This window comes from Cryptomeria japonica, unplaced genomic scaffold (assembly GCF_030272615.1).
Source record: "Cryptomeria japonica unplaced genomic scaffold, Sugi_1.0 HiC_scaffold_248, whole genome shotgun sequence".
Classification (NCBI taxonomy): Eukaryota; Viridiplantae; Streptophyta; class Pinopsida; order Cupressales; family Cupressaceae; genus Cryptomeria; species Cryptomeria japonica.
In genome coordinates, this window is record NW_026729070.1 from 12,058 (window position 1) to 28,207 (window position 16,150).

General features: G+C 63.1%; 3 non-coding genes across 3 annotated transcripts; all 3 read left to right on the forward strand.

Annotated features, from left to right (window-relative positions):
• The first annotated feature begins 3,461 nt into the window (after positions 1-3,461).
• Positions 3,462-3,580, forward strand: LOC131869494 (5S ribosomal RNA). The gene has a single exon (XR_009367877.1). It is a non-coding gene; the product is annotated as a 5S ribosomal RNA (ribosomal RNA).
• Positions 3,581-9,485: 5,905 nt separating this feature from the next.
• On the forward strand, positions 9,486-9,604 carry LOC131869458 (5S ribosomal RNA). Its single transcript, XR_009367841.1, has one exon. It is a non-coding gene; the product is annotated as a 5S ribosomal RNA (ribosomal RNA).
• A 5,916-nt stretch (positions 9,605-15,520) lies between these two features.
• LOC131869459 (5S ribosomal RNA) lies at positions 15,521-15,639 on the forward strand. The gene has a single exon (XR_009367842.1). It is a non-coding gene; the product is annotated as a 5S ribosomal RNA (ribosomal RNA).
• Positions 15,640-16,150: the final 511 nt, after the last annotated feature.

The window sequence follows — 16,150 nt, forward strand, 5'->3', positions numbered from 1 at the left end:
CCAGGCCGCGCAACCCAGCCAAGGTGTGCGCACCAAGGTGCACGCGAGGTGCGCACCCGGGGCAAACCGGGGTCCGGCTTCGTGCACGCCGCACCTTGGAGCACACATCGGGGCGCTCCCGGGTTCGCACCGGCGTTGCGCACCGTGGTGGGCACCTCGGAGCGCACCGTGGTGGGCACCTCGGAGCACACCAAGGTGGGCAGCGAGGTGCGCACCTTTGATGCGATGCCTTCACTAATTTCCATAAAAGGCAAAAAAAAACGAGATTTTAAAATTTCCGTTTTGAAAGATAGTGAGAAAAAGGGAATGCTGGTGCCATCTTGAGCCCGCCCTGGTGCGCAGCCCAGCCAAGGTGTGCGCACCAAGGTGCCCACCCTGGCGAAGGTGCGCGCCCGGGCAATTAACCCAACTTCCAACTTCGCGCGCGCCAGGGTGGGAGCGCACCCAACAACCGGGCCTGGGAAGAGCCAATGCGAGAAACCCCACCAAACGCTCTGACAAAAAAAGAGGGGGCGCTCCAGTAACCCCGCTTCGGAGCGCACCCTGGGCAAACCCAGCCAGGGTGCCCACCCCGGCCAAGGTGCAGGCGAGGTGCGCACCCGGGGCAAACCGGGCTCCGACAACGTGCACGCCGCACCTTGGAGCACACTTCGTAGCGCTCCCGGGTGCGCACCTCAGAGCACACCAAGGTGGGCAGCGAGGTGCGCACCTTTGATGCGCTGCCTTCACTAATTTCCAGAAAAGGCAAAAAAAAGAGGAGATTTTAAAATTTCCGTTTTGAAAGATAGTGAAAAAAACGGAACGCGGGTGCCATCTTGAGCCCGCCCTGGTGCACAGCCCAGGTAAGGTGCCCACCCTGGCAAAGGTGCGCACCCGGGCAATTAACCCTACTTCCGACTTCGTGCGCGCCAGGGTGGCAACCGGGCCTGGGAAGAGCCAATGCGAGAAACCCCACCAAACGCTCCGACAAAAAAAGAGGCGGCGCTCCAATAACCCCGCTTCGGAGCGCAGCCGGGGCAAACCCAGCCAAGGTGCCCACCCCGACGAAGGTGCACGCGAGGTGCGCACCCGGGGCAAACCGGGCTCCGACAACGTGCACGCAGCACCTTGGAGCACACTTCGAAGCACTCCCGGGTGCCCACCGGCGTTGCGCACCGTGGTGGGCAGCGAGGTGCGCACCTTTGATGCGCTGCCTTCACTAATTTCCAGAAAAGGCAAAAAAAAATGAGATTTTAAAATTTCCGTTTTGAAAGATAGTGAAAAAAACGGAACGCGGGTGCCATCTTGAGCCCGCCCTGGTGCGCAGCCCAGGCAAGGCATGCGCACCAAGGTGCCCACCCGCGGTGCACGCCCGGGGCAAACCGGGCTCCGACTTCGTGCAGGCCGCACCTTGGAGCACACTTCGGAGCGCTCCTTGGTGCGCACCATGGTGCCCACCAGGGCGCACCCGGGGCAAACCGGGCTCCGACTTCGTGCACGCCGCACCTTGGAGCACACATCGGAGCGCTCCCAGGTTCGCACCAGCGTTGCGCACCTTTGATGCGCTGCCTTCACTAATTTCCAGAAAAGGCAAAAAAAAACGATATTTTAAAATTTCCGTTCTGAAAGATAGTGAAAAAAACGGAACGCGGGTGCCATCTTGAGCCCTTCCTGGTGCGCAGCCCAGGCAAGTTGTGCGCACCAAGGTGCCCACCCTGGCGGAGGTGCGCGCCCGGGGCAAACCGGGCTCCGACTTCGTGCACTGCATGGTGCCCACCAAGGCGCGCAACCCAGCCAAGGTGCCCACCGCAGCGAAGGTGCACGCGAGGTGCGCACCCGAGGTGCACACCCGGGGCAAACCGAGCTCCGACTTCGTGCACGCCGCACCTTGGAGCACACTTCAGAGCGCTCCTTGGTGCGCACCAGGGCGCGCAACCCAGCCAAGGTGCTCACCCCGGCGAAGGTGCACGCGAGGTGCGCACCCGGGGCAAGCCGGGCTCGGACTTCGTGCACGCCGCACCTTGGAGCACACATCGGAGCGCTCCCGGGTTCGCACCAGCATTGCGCACCTTTGATGCGCTGCCTTCACTAATTTCCAGAAAAGGCAAAAAAAAAAAAAAAACGAGATTTTAAAATTTCCGTTTTGAAAGATAGTGAAAAAAACGGAACGCGGGTGCCATCTTGAGCCCGCCCTGGTGTGCAGCCCAGGCAAGTTGTGCGCACCAAGGCACCCACCCTGGCCAAGGTGGGTCACGGGGTGGGTCCTAGGGTGGGTAACGGGGTGGGTACTAAGGTGCGTGCCAAGGTGGGTCATGGGGTGGGTGCCAAGGTGGGCACCAGGGTGGGTGTGCACCAACCCTAGCCAGGGTAGGTCACGGGGTGGTTGTCGGGGTGGGCGTCAAGGAGCCAAGGTGGGTGGCAAGTAGCCAAGTTGCGTGCCAAGGTGGGTGTCGGGGTGGGTGCCAAGGATCCAAGGTGGGTGCCAAGGAACCAAGGTGGGTGTCTGGGTGGGTGCCGAGGTGGGAGCCAGGGTGGGTCCCAAGGTGAGTGCAAAGGTGGGTGCCAGGGTCAAGGTGAGTGCCAATGTGGGTTCCAAGGTGCCAGGGTCAGGGTGAGTGCCAATGTGGGTTCAAAGGTGCTAAGTTGGGTGCGAGGTTGGGTGCGAGGGTGGGTGGGTGCCAAGGTGTGCTAGGTGGAAGCCCGGGTGGGTCGGCATCCCATGGGTGTCGAGTTGGGTGCCTGATGGGTGCTTCTTGTCAAGTTTTAGTCGTCGGGACTCATTTCGAGCCTTAGAGGTCGTTTCTTGTCCGGTTGCCCTGTCTTCGACCTGGGAACCCAATTTTGGTCCTCGGGTCCCATTTTTTTTTGTCTCGCATCCCACTTTTGGCCTGTGGCCTTTTCGGGGTCGATTCTCGTTTTGGGCATCAGAGCATGTTTCTTCTCCTAAAACCCAATATTTGTTTATTAAGTCTCGGAACACATTTTTGTTCTCGTGGACCCATCATGGGTCTTGGAACGCATTTGTGGTCCTTGGGTCCCATTTTGCATCCCGAAACTTGTGTTTTGGTGCTTGATCCCTATTTTGGGTGCCCACCTTGCACCAAGTGCGCACCCGGGGCAAACCGAGCGCCTTGGTGCACCGGGGCAAGATCGAGCGTGCACCCGAGGCGCCCCGAACATGCACCAAGGTGCACTCGGCCCACATGTGAGCGCAGGTCGTTGCGCCCGAGGTGGTGTGTGGGCACCGCGTTGCAGACGGGACACTGCACGCACACGACGCCCCGTCCAGGTGCACGCACGTAGGCCGGGCCGGGTGCACACCCGACGCCCTAGCAAGGTGCGCGCACCCGGGCAGGGCTCACACTTGGCGAACGGGGCGCACTTCGCGAGGGAGGGTGTGCACCTCGACGGGGGTGGGTGGCCGGGGTGGATTCGCACGTGGGTCGCGGTTTGCTAAGTACACACTGCGACAAGCTCATAACGGGTGCGATCATACCAGCGTTAGTGCACCGGATCCCATCAGAACTCCGCAGTTAAGCGCGCTTGGGCCGGAGTAGTACTGGGATGGGTGACCTCCCGGGAAGTCCCGGTGTTGCACCCTTTCTTAGTTTTTCGCCGGGCGTCGCAATGCTATTTGAATAAACCTTTTGCCCGTTTGCGTTCTCGTCGGGGCCGGGCCGGGCCGGGGTGCGCTGCCCGCACTACCGCGCGCGCGGGGGGCGACACCGAGCGCGCACCCGAGGCGCCCCGAGCACACAGGCCACGGTGCAACCCGGGCGTTGTGCGCGCACCCCGGTGCGCCCGAGGTGCTGCGCGCGCACCCAGGTGAAATCGGTGTGCACCTCGGCCAGTGCGCGCTCGGTCGAGTCGCGCACGTTGGCCAAGGTGCACGGTGATGTTTCTTACTCTAAGGTTCCGCACCAGACGCCCGGGACAGGTGAGCGAAGCTGGGCGGGGCCGGGTGCGCGGCCGGGGCAGGTGCACGCAGCTGGAGAGAGCTTTGGAGCACACCAGAGGTGCGCACCTTGGAGCACACTTCGGAGCGCACCAATGATGCGCTCCATTCAAAAGTTTCCTGAAAAGGCAAAAAAAGTTGAGATTATAGAATTTCCCACTTGAGAGATTGTAAAAAAAAAAAATTTAAAATGAAGGAAACGCGGGTGCCAAGGTGTGCGCGCCCGGGTGCGCAGCCCAGCCAAGGTGTGCGCACCAAGGCGCCCACCCTGGCGAAGGTGCACGCAAGGTGCGCACCCGAGGCAAACCGGACAATTAACCCAACTTTCGACTTCGCGCGCACCTGCGCACCTTGGAGCGCACTTCGGAGCGCTCCTTGGTGCGCACCAATCTTGGGCACCTCGGAGTGCACCATGGCGCCCACCAAGGTGCGCACCCGGGGCAAACCGAGCTCCGACTTCGTGCGCACCTTGGAGCGCACGAAAGGTGCGCACCATGGCGCCCACCAAGGTGCGCAGCCCAGCCAAGGCGTGCGCATCAAGGTGCGCACCCTGGCGAAGGTGCGCACCCGGGGCAAACCGAGCTCCGACTTCGTGCGCACCTTGGAGCGCACAAAGGGTGCGCAACCCAGCCAAGGTGTGCGCACCCCGGGCAAACCGAGCTCCGAATCGTGCGCACCTTGGAGCACACTTCGGAGCCCTCCTTGGTGCGCACCGATGTTGCGCACCTCGGAGCGCACCCGGGGAAAACAATGCAATTAACCCGACTTTCGACTTCGTGGGCACCTCGGAGCGCTCTCGGGTTCGCACCTCGGAGCACACCGAGGTGCGCACCTTTGATGCGCTGCCTTCACCAATTTCCAGAAAAGGCAAGAAAACATTGAGAAGGTGTGCGCACCGAGGTGCCCACCCTGGCGAAGGTGCACGCGAGGTGCGCACCCGGGGCAAACCGGGCTCCGACTTCGTGCACGCCATGCTGCGCACCTTGGAGGGCCATGGTGCGCACCTTGGAGCACACTTCGGAGCGCTCAATGGTGCCCAACCCAGCCAAGGTGCCCACCGCGGCGAAGGTGCACGCGAGGTGCGCACCCGGGGCAAACCGGGCTCCGACTTCGTGCACGCCGCACCTTGGAGCACACTTCGGAGCGCTCCTTGGTGCGCACCAGGGCGCGCAACCCAGCCGAGGTGCCCACCCCGGCGAAGGTGCACGCGGGGTGCGCACCCGGGGCAAACCGGGCTCCGACTTCGTGCACGCCATGGTGCCCACCGCGGCGAAGGTGCACGCGAGGTGCGCACCCGGGGCAAACCGGGCTCCGACTTCGTGCACGCCGCACCTTGGAGCACACTTCGGAGCGCTCCTTGGTGCGCACCAGGGCGCGCAACCCAGCCGAGGTGCCCACCCCGGCGAAGGTGCACGCGAGGTGCGCACCCGGGGCAAACCGGGCTCCGACTTCGTGCACGCCATGGTGCCCACCGCGGCGAAGGTGCACGCGAGGTGCGCACCCGGGGCAAACCGGGCTCCGACTTCGTGCACGCCGCACCTTGGAGCACACTTCGGAGCGCTCCTTGGTGCGCACCATGGTGCCCACCAGGGCGCGCAACCCCGCCGAAGGTGCACGCGAGGTGCGCACCCGGGGCAAACCGGGCTCCGACTTCGTGCACGCCGCACCTTGGAGCACACTTCGGAGCGCTCCTTGGTGCGCACCAGGGCGCGCAACCCCGCCGAAGGTGCACGCGAGGTGCGCACCCGGGGCAAACCGGGCTCCGACTTCGTGCACGCCATGGTGCGCACCAGGGTGCCCACCGCGGCGAAGGTGCGCACCCGGGGCAAACCGGGCTCCGACTTCGTGCACGCCGCACCTTGGAGCACACTTCGGAGCGCTCCTTGGTGCGCACCAGGGCGCGCAACCCAGCCGAGGTGCCCACCCCGGCGAAGGTGCACGCGAGGTGCGCACCCGGGGCAAACCGGGCTCCGACTTCGTGCACGCCATGGTGCCCACCGCGGCGAAGGTGCGCACCCGGGGCAAACCGGGCTAGGACTTCGTGCACGCCGCACCTTGGAGCACACTTCGGAGCGCTCCTTGGTGCGCACCATGGTGCCCACCAGGCCGCGCAACCCAGCCAAGGTGTGCGCACCAAGGTGCACGCGAGGTGCGCACCCGGGGCAAACCGGGGTCCGGCTTCGTGCACGCCGCACCTTGGAGCACACATCGGGGCGCTCCCGGGTTCGCACCGGCGTTGCGCACCGTGGTGGGCACCTCGGAGCGCACCGTGGTGGGCACCTCGGAGCACACCAAGGTGGGCAGCGAGGTGCGCACCTTTGATGCGATGCCTTCACTAATTTCCATAAAAGGCAAAAAAAAACGAGATTTTAAAATTTCCGTTTTGAAAGATAGTGAGAAAAAGGGAATGCTGGTGCCATCTTGAGCCCGCCCTGGTGCGCAGCCCAGCCAAGGTGTGCGCACCAAGGTGCCCACCCTGGCGAAGGTGCGCGCCCGGGCAATTAACCCAACTTCCAACTTCGCGCGCGCCAGGGTGGGAGCGCACCCAACAACCGGGCCTGGGAAGAGCCAATGCGAGAAACCCCACCAAACGCTCTGACAAAAAAAGAGGGGGCGCTCCAGTAACCCCGCTTCGGAGCGCACCCTGGGCAAACCCAGCCAGGGTGCCCACCCCGGCCAAGGTGCAGGCGAGGTGCGCACCCGGGGCAAACCGGGCTCCGACAACGTGCACGCCGCACCTTGGAGCACACTTCGTAGCGCTCCCGGGTGCGCACCTCAGAGCACACCAAGGTGGGCAGCGAGGTGCGCACCTTTGATGCGCTGCCTTCACTAATTTCCAGAAAAGGCAAAAAAAAGAGGAGATTTTAAAATTTCCGTTTTGAAAGATAGTGAAAAAAACGGAACGCGGGTGCCATCTTGAGCCCGCCCTGGTGCACAGCCCAGGTAAGGTGCCCACCCTGGCAAAGGTGCGCACCCGGGCAATTAACCCTACTTCCGACTTCGTGCGCGCCAGGGTGGCAACCGGGCCTGGGAAGAGCCAATGCGAGAAACCCCACCAAACGCTCCGACAAAAAAAGAGGCGGCGCTCCAATAACCCCGCTTCGGAGCGCAGCCGGGGCAAACCCAGCCAAGGTGCCCACCCCGACGAAGGTGCACGCGAGGTGCGCACCCGGGGCAAACCGGGCTCCGACAACGTGCACGCAGCACCTTGGAGCACACTTCGAAGCACTCCCGGGTGCCCACCGGCGTTGCGCACCGTGGTGGGCAGCGAGGTGCGCACCTTTGATGCGCTGCCTTCACTAATTTCCAGAAAAGGCAAAAAAAAATGAGATTTTAAAATTTCCGTTTTGAAAGATAGTGAAAAAAACGGAACGCGGGTGCCATCTTGAGCCCGCCCTGGTGCGCAGCCCAGGCAAGGCATGCGCACCAAGGTGCCCACCCGCGGTGCACGCCCGGGGCAAACCGGGCTCCGACTTCGTGCAGGCCGCACCTTGGAGCACACTTCGGAGCGCTCCTTGGTGCCCACCAGGGCGCACCCGGGGCAAACCGGGCTCCGACTTCGTGCACGCCGCACCTTGGAGCACACATCGGAGCGCTCCCAGGTTCGCACCAGCGTTGCGCACCTTTGATGCGCTGCCTTCACTAATTTCCAGAAAAGGCAAAAAAAAACGATATTTTAAAATTTCCGTTCTGAAAGATAGTGAAAAAAACGGAACGCGGGTGCCATCTTGAGCCCTTCCTGGTGCGCAGCCCAGGCAAGTTGTGCGCACCAAGGTGCCCACCCTGGCGGAGGTGCGCGCCCGGGGCAAACCGGGCTCCGACTTCGTGCACTGCATGGTGCCCACCAAGGCGCGCAACCCAGCCAAGGTGCCCACCGCAGCGAAGGTGCACGCGAGGTGCGCACCCGAGGTGCACACCCGGGGCAAACCGAGCTCCGACTTCGTGCACGCCGCACCTTGGAGCACACTTCAGAGCGCTCCTTGGTGCGCACCAGGGCGCGCAACCCAGCCAAGGTGCTCACCCCGGCGAAGGTGCACGCGAGGTGCGCACCCGGGGCAAGCCGGGCTCGGACTTCGTGCACGCCGCACCTTGGAGCACACATCGGAGCGCTCCCGGGTTCGCACCAGCATTGCGCACCTTTGATGCGCTGCCTTCACTAATTTCCAGAAAAGGCAAAAAAAAAAAAAAAAACGAGATTTTAAAATTTCCGTTTTGAAAGATAGTGAAAAAAACGGAACGCGGGTGCCATCTTGAGCCCGCCCTGGTGTGCAGCCCAGGCAAGTTGTGCGCACCAAGGCACCCACCCTGGCCAAGGTGGGTCACGGGGTGGGTCCTAGGGTGGGTAACGGGGTGGGTACTAAGGTGCGTGCCAAGGTGGGTCATGGGGTGGGTGCCAAGGTGGGCACCAGGGTGGGTGTGCACCAACCCTAGCCAGGGTAGGTCACGGGGTGGTTGTCGGGGTGGGCGTCAAGGAGCCAAGGTGGGTGGCAAGTAGCCAAGTTGCGTGCCAAGGTGGGTGTCGGGGTGGGTGCCAAGGATCCAAGGTGGGTGCCAAGGAACCAAGGTGGGTGTCTGGGTGGGTGCCGAGGTGGGAGCCAGGGTGGGTCCCAAGGTGAGTGCAAAGGTGGGTGCCAGGGTCAAGGTGAGTGCCAATGTGGGTTCCAAGGTGCCAGGGTCAGGGTGAGTGCCAATGTGGGTTCAAAGGTGCTAAGTTGGGTGCGAGGTTGGGTGCGAGGGTGGGTGGGTGCCAAGGTGTGCTAGGTGGAAGCCCGGGTGGGTCGGCATCCCATGGGTGTCGAGTTGGGTGCCTGATGGGTGCTTCTTGTCAAGTTTTAGTCGTCGGGACTCATTTCGAGCCTTAGAGGTCGTTTCTTGTCCGGTTGCCCTGTCTTCGACCTGGGAACCCAATTTTGGTCCTCGGGTCCCATTTTTTTTTGTCTCGCATCCCACTTTTGGCCTGTGGCCTTTTCGGGGTCGATTCTCGTTTTGGGCATCAGAGCATGTTTCTTCTCCTAAAACCCAATATTTGTTTATTAAGTCTCGGAACACATTTTTGTTCTCGTGGACCCATCATGGGTCTTGGAACGCATTTGTGGTCCTTGGGTCCCATTTTGCATCCCGAAACTTGTGTTTTGGTGCTTGATCCCTATTTTGGGTGCCCACCTTGCACCAAGTGCGCACCCGGGGCAAACCGAGCGCCTTGGTGCACCGGGGCAAGATCGAGCGTGCACCCGAGGCGCCCCGAACATGCACCAAGGTGCACTCGGCCCACATGTGAGCGCAGGTCGTTGCGCCCGAGGTGGTGTGTGGGCACCGCGTTGCAGACGGGACACTGCACGCACACGACGCCCCGTCCAGGTGCACGCACGTAGGCCGGGCCGGGTGCACACCCGACGCCCTAGCAAGGTGCGCGCACCCGGGCAGGGCTCACACTTGGCGAACGGGGCGCACTTCGCGAGGGAGGGTGTGCACCTCGACGGGGGTGGGTGGCCGGGGTGGATTCGCACGTGGGTCGCGGTTTGCTAAGTACACACTGCGACAAGCTCATAACGGGTGCGATCATACCAGCGTTAGTGCACCGGATCCCATCAGAACTCCGCAGTTAAGCGCGCTTGGGCCGGAGTAGTACTGGGATGGGTGACCTCCCGGGAAGTCCCGGTGTTGCACCCTTTCTTAGTTTTTCGCCGGGCGTCGCAATGCTATTTGAATAAACCTTTTGCCCGTTTGCGTTCTCGTCGGGGCCGGGCCGGGCCGGGGTGCGCTGCCCGCACTACCGCGCGCGCGGGGGGCGACACCGAGCGCGCACCCGAGGCGCCCCGAGCACACAGGCCACGGTGCAACCCGGGCGTTGTGCGCGCACCCCGGTGCGCCCGAGGTGCTGCGCGCGCACCCAGGTGAAATCGGTGTGCACCTCGGCCAGTGCGCGCTCGGTCGAGTCGCGCACGTTGGCCAAGGTGCACGGTGATGTTTCTTACTCTAAGGTTCCGCACCAGACGCCCGGGACAGGTGAGCGAAGCTGGGCGGGGCCGGGTGCGCGGCCGGGGCAGGTGCACGCAGCTGGAGAGAGCTTTGGAGCACACCAGAGGTGCGCACCTTGGAGCACACTTCGGAGCGCACCAATGATGCGCTCCATTCAAAAGTTTCCTGAAAAGGCAAAAAAAGTTGAGATTATAGAATTTCCCACTTGAGAGATTGTAAAAAAAAAAAATTTAAAATGAAGGAAACGCGGGTGCCAAGGTGTGCGCGCCCGGGTGCGCAGCCCAGCCAAGGTGTGCGCACCAAGGCGCCCACCCTGGCGAAGGTGCACGCAAGGTGCGCACCCGAGGCAAACCGGACAATTAACCCAACTTTCGACTTCGCGCGCACCTGCGCACCTTGGAGCGCACTTCGGAGCGCTCCTTGGTGCGCACCAATCTTGGGCACCTCGGAGTGCACCATGGCGCCCACCAAGGTGCGCACCCGGGGCAAACCGAGCTCCGACTTCGTGCGCACCTTGGAGCGCACGAAAGGTGCGCACCATGGCGCCCACCAAGGTGCGCAGCCCAGCCAAGGCGTGCGCATCAAGGTGCGCACCCTGGCGAAGGTGCGCACCCGGGGCAAACCGAGCTCCGACTTCGTGCGCACCTTGGAGCGCACAAAGGGTGCGCAACCCAGCCAAGGTGTGCGCACCCCGGGCAAACCGAGCTCCGAATCGTGCGCACCTTGGAGCACACTTCGGAGCCCTCCTTGGTGCGCACCGATGTTGCGCACCTCGGAGCGCACCCGGGGAAAACAATGCAATTAACCCGACTTTCGACTTCGTGGGCACCTCGGAGCGCTCTCAGGTTCGCACCTCGGAGCACACCGAGGTGCGCACCTTTGATGCGCTGCCTTCACCAATTTCCAGAAAAGGCAAGAAAACATTGAGAAGGTGTGCGCACCGAGGTGCCCACCCTGGCGAAGGTGCACGCGAGGTGCGCACCCGGGGCAAACCGGGCTCCGACTTCGTGCACGCCATGCTGCGCACCTTGGAGGGCCATGGTGCGCACCTTGGAGCACACTTCGGAGCGCTCAATGGTGCCCAACCCAGCCAAGGTGCCCACCGCGGCGAAGGTGCACGCGAGGTGCGCACCCGGGGCAAACCGGGCTCCGACTTCGTGCACGCCGCACCTTGGAGCACACTTCGGAGCGCTCCTTGGTGCGCACCAGGGCGCGCAACCCAGCCGAGGTGCCCACCCCGGCGAAGGTGCACGCGGGGTGCGCACCCGGGGCAAACCGGGCTCCGACTTCGTGCACGCCATGGTGCCCACCGCGGCGAAGGTGCACGCGAGGTGCGCACCCGGGGCAAACCGGGCTCCGACTTCGTGCACGCCGCACCTTGGAGCACACTTCGGAGCGCTCCTTGGTGCGCACCAGGGCGCGCAACCCAGCCGAGGTGCCCACCCCGGCGAAGGTGCACGCGAGGTGCGCACCCGGGGCAAACCGGGCTCCGACTTCGTGCACGCCATGGTGCCCACCGCGGCGAAGGTGCACGCGAGGTGCGCACCCGGGGCAAACCGGGCTCCGACTTCGTGCACGCCGCACCTTGGAGCACACTTCGGAGCGCTCCTTGGTGCGCACCATGGTGCCCACCAGGGCGCGCAACCCCGCCGAAGGTGCACGCGAGGTGCGCACCCGGGGCAAACCGGGCTCCGACTTCGTGCACGCCGCACCTTGGAGCACACTTCGGAGCGCTCCTTGGTGCGCACCAGGGCGCGCAACCCCGCCGAAGGTGCACGCGAGGTGCGCACCCGGGGCAAACCGGGCTCCGACTTCGTGCACGCCATGGTGCGCACCAGGGTGCCCACCGCGGCGAAGGTGCGCACCCGGGGCAAACCGGGCTCCGACTTCGTGCACGCCGCACCTTGGAGCACACTTCGGAGCGCTCCTTGGTGCGCACCAGGGCGCGCAACCCAGCCGAGGTGCCCACCCCGGCGAAGGTGCACGCGAGGTGCGCACCCGGGGCAAACCGGGCTCCGACTTCGTGCACGCCATGGTGCCCACCGCGGCGAAGGTGCGCACCCGGGGCAAACCGGGCTAGGACTTCGTGCACGCCGCACCTTGGAGCACACTTCGGAGCGCTCCTTGGTGCGCACCATGGTGCCCACCAGGCCGCGCAACCCAGCCAAGGTGTGCGCACCAAGGTGCACGCGAGGTGCGCACCCGGGGCAAACCGGGGTCCGGCTTCGTGCACGCCGCACCTTGGAGCACACATCGGGGCGCTCCCGGGTTCGCACCGGCGTTGCGCACCGTGGTGGGCACCTCGGAGCGCACCGTGGTGGGCACCTCGGAGCACACCAAGGTGGGCAGCGAGGTGCGCACCTTTGATGCGATGCCTTCACTAATTTCCATAAAAGGCAAAAAAAAACGAGATTTTAAAATTTCCGTTTTGAAAGATAGTGAGAAAAAGGGAATGCTGGTGCCATCTTGAGCCCGCCCTGGTGCGCAGCCCAGCCAAGGTGTGCGCACCAAGGTGCCCACCCTGGCGAAGGTGCGCGCCCGGGCAATTAACCCAACTTCCAACTTCGCGCGCGCCAGGGTGGGAGCGCACCCAACAACCGGGCCTGGGAAGAGCCAATGCGAGAAACCCCACCAAACGCTCTGACAAAAAAAGAGGGGGCGCTCCAGTAACCCCGCTTCGGAGCGCACCCTGGGCAAACCCAGCCAGGGTGCCCACCCCGGCCAAGGTGCAGGCGAGGTGCGCACCCGGGGCAAACCGGGCTCCGACAACGTGCACGCCGCACCTTGGAGCACACTTCGTAGCGCTCCCGGGTGCGCACCTCAGAGCACACCAAGGTGGGCAGCGAGGTGCGCACCTTTGATGCGCTGCCTTCACTAATTTCCAGAAAAGGCAAAAAAAAGAGGAGATTTTAAAATTTCCGTTTTGAAAGATAGTGAAAAAAACGGAACGCGGGTGCCATCTTGAGCCCGCCCTGGTGCACAGCCCAGGTAAGGTGCCCACCCTGGCAAAGGTGCGCACCCGGGCAATTAACCCTACTTCCGACTTCGTGCGCGCCAGGGTGGCAACCGGGCCTGGGAAGAGCCAATGCGAGAAACCCCACCAAACGCTCCGACAAAAAAAGAGGCGGCGCTCCAATAACCCCGCTTCGGAGCGCAGCCGGGGCAAACCCAGCCAAGGTGCCCACCCCGACGAAGGTGCACGCGAGGTGCGCACCCGGGGCAAACCGGGCTCCGACAACGTGCACGCAGCACCTTGGAGCACACTTCGAAGCACTCCCGGGTGCCCACCGGCGTTGCGCACCGTGGTGGGCAGCGAGGTGCGCACCTTTGATGCGCTGCCTTCACTAATTTCCAGAAAAGGCAAAAAAAAATGAGATTTTAAAATTTCCGTTTTGAAAGATAGTGAAAAAAACGGAACGCGGGTGCCATCTTGAGCCCGCCCTGGTGCGCAGCCCAGGCAAGGCATGCGCACCAAGGTGCCCACCCGCGGTGCACGCCCGGGGCAAACCGGGCTCCGACTTCGTGCAGGCCGCACCTTGGAGCACACTTCGGAGCGCTCCTTGGTGCGCACCATGGTGCCCACCAGGGCGCACCCGGGGCAAACCGGGCTCCGACTTCGTGCACGCCGCACCTTGGAGCACACATCGGAGCGCTCCCAGGTTCGCACCAGCGTTGCGCACCTTTGATGCGCTGCCTTCACTAATTTCCAGAAAAGGCAAAAAAAAACGATATTTTAAAATTTCCGTTCTGAAAGATAGTGAAAAAAACGGAACGCGGGTGCCATCTTGAGCCCTTCCTGGTGCGCAGCCCAGGCAAGTTGTGCGCACCAAGGTGCCCACCCTGGCGGAGGTGCGCGCCCGGGGCAAACCGGGCTCCGACTTCGTGCACTGCATGGTGCCCACCAAGGCGCGCAACCCAGCCAAGGTGCCCACCGCAGCGAAGGTGCACGCGAGGTGCGCACCCGAGGTGCACACCCGGGGCAAACCGAGCTCCGACTTCGTGCACGCCGCACCTTGGAGCACACTTCAGAGCGCTCCTTGGTGCGCACCAGGGCGCGCAACCCAGCCAAGGTGCTCACCCCGACGAAGGTGCACGCGAGGTGCGCACCCGGGGCAAGCCGGGCTCGGACTTCGTGCACGCCGCACCTTGGAGCACACATCGGAGCGCTCCCGGGTTCGCACCAGCATTGCGCACCTTTGATGCGCTGCCTTCACTAATTTCCAGAAAAGGCAAAAAAAAAAAAAAAACGAGATTTTAAAATTTCCGTTTTGAAAGATAGTGAAAAAAACGGAACGCGGGTGCCATCTTGAGCCCGCCCTGGTGTGCAGCCCAGGCAAGTTGTGCGCACCAAGGCACCCACCCTGGCCAAGGTGGGTCACGGGGTGGGTCCTAGGGTGGGTAACGGGGTGGGTACTAAGGTGCGTGCCAAGGTGGGTCATGGGGTGGGTGCCAAGGTGGGCACCAGGGTGGGTGTGCACCAACCCTAGCCAGGGTAGGTCACGGGGTGGTTGTCGGGGTGGGCGTCAAGGAGCCAAGGTGGGTGGCAAGTAGCCAAGTTGCATGCCAAGGTGGGTGTCGGGGTGGGTGCCAAGGATCCAAGGTGGGTGCCAAGGAACCAAGGTGGGTGTCTGGGTGGGTGCCGAGGTGGGAGCCAGGGTGGGTCCCAAGGTGAGTGCAAAGGTGGGTGCCAGGGTCAAGGTGAGTGCCAATGTGGGTTCCAAGGTGCCAGGGTCAGGGTGAGTGCCAATGTGGGTTCAAAGGTGCTAAGTTGGGTGCGAGGTTGGGTGCGAGGGTGGGTGGGTGCCAAGGTGTGCTAGGTGGAAGCCCGGGTGGGTCGGCATCCCATGGGTGTCGAGTTGGGTGCCTGATGGGTGCTTCTTGTCAAGTTTTAGTCGTCGGGACTCATTTCGAGCCTTAGAGGTCGTTTCTTGTCCGGTTGCCCTGTCTTCGACCTGGGAACCCAATTTTGGTCCTCGGGTCCCATTTTTTTTTGTCTCGCATCCCACTTTTGGCCTGTGGCCTTTTCGGGGTCGATTCTCGTTTTGGGCATCAGAGCATGTTTCTTCTCCTAAAACCCAATATTTGTTTATTAAGTCTCGGAACACATTTTTGTTCTCGTGGACCCATCATGGGTCTTGGAACGCATTTGTGGTCCTTGGGTCCCATTTTGCATCCCGAAACTTGTGTTTTGGTGCTTGATCCCTATTTTGGGTGCCCACCTTGCACCAAGTGCGCACCCGGGGCAAACCGAGCGCCTTGGTGCACCGGGGCAAGATCGAGCGTGCACCCGAGGCGCCCCGAACATGCACCAAGGTGCACTCGGCCCACATGTGAGCGCAGGTCGTTGCGCCCGAGGTGGTGTGTGGGCACCGCGTTGCAGACGGGACACTGCACGCACACGACGCCCCGTCCAGGTGCACGCACGTAGGCCGGGCCGGGTGCACACCCGACGCCCTAGCAAGGTGCGCGCACCCGGGCAGGGCTCACACTTGGCGAACGGGGCGCACTTCGCGAGGGAGGGTGTGCACCTCGACGGGGGTGGGTGGCCGGGGTGGATTCGCACGTGGGTCGCGGTTTGCTAAGTACACACTGCGACAAGCTCATAACGGGTGCGATCATACCAGCGTTAGTGCACCGGATCCCATCAGAACTCCGCAGTTAAGCGCGCTTGGGCCGGAGTAGTACTGGGATGGGTGACCTCCCGGGAAGTCCCGGTGTTGCACCCTTTTTTAGTTTTTCGCCGGGCGTCGCAATGCTATTTGAATAAACCTTTTGCCCGTTTGCGTTCTCGTCGGGGCCGGGCCGGGCCGGGGTGCGCTGCCCGCACTACCGCGCGCGCGGGGGGCGACACCGAGCGCGCACCCGAGGCGCCCCGAGCACACAGGCCACGGTGCAACCCGGGCGTTGTGCGCGCACCCCGGTGCGCCCGAGGTGCTGCGCGCGCACCCAGGTGAAATCGGTGTGCACCTCGGCCAGTGCGCGCTCGGTCGAGTCGCGCACGTTGGCCAAGGTGCACGGTGATGTTTCTTACTCTAAGGTTCCGCACCAGACGCCCGGGACAGGTGAGCGAAGCTGGGCGGGGCCGGGTGCGCGGCCGGGGCAGGTGCACGCAGCTGGAGAGAGCTTTGGAGCACACCAGAGGTGCGCACCTTGGAGCACACTTCGGAGCGCACCAATGATGCGCTCCATTCAAAAGTTTCCTGAAAAGGCAAAAAAAGTTGAGATTATAGAATTTCC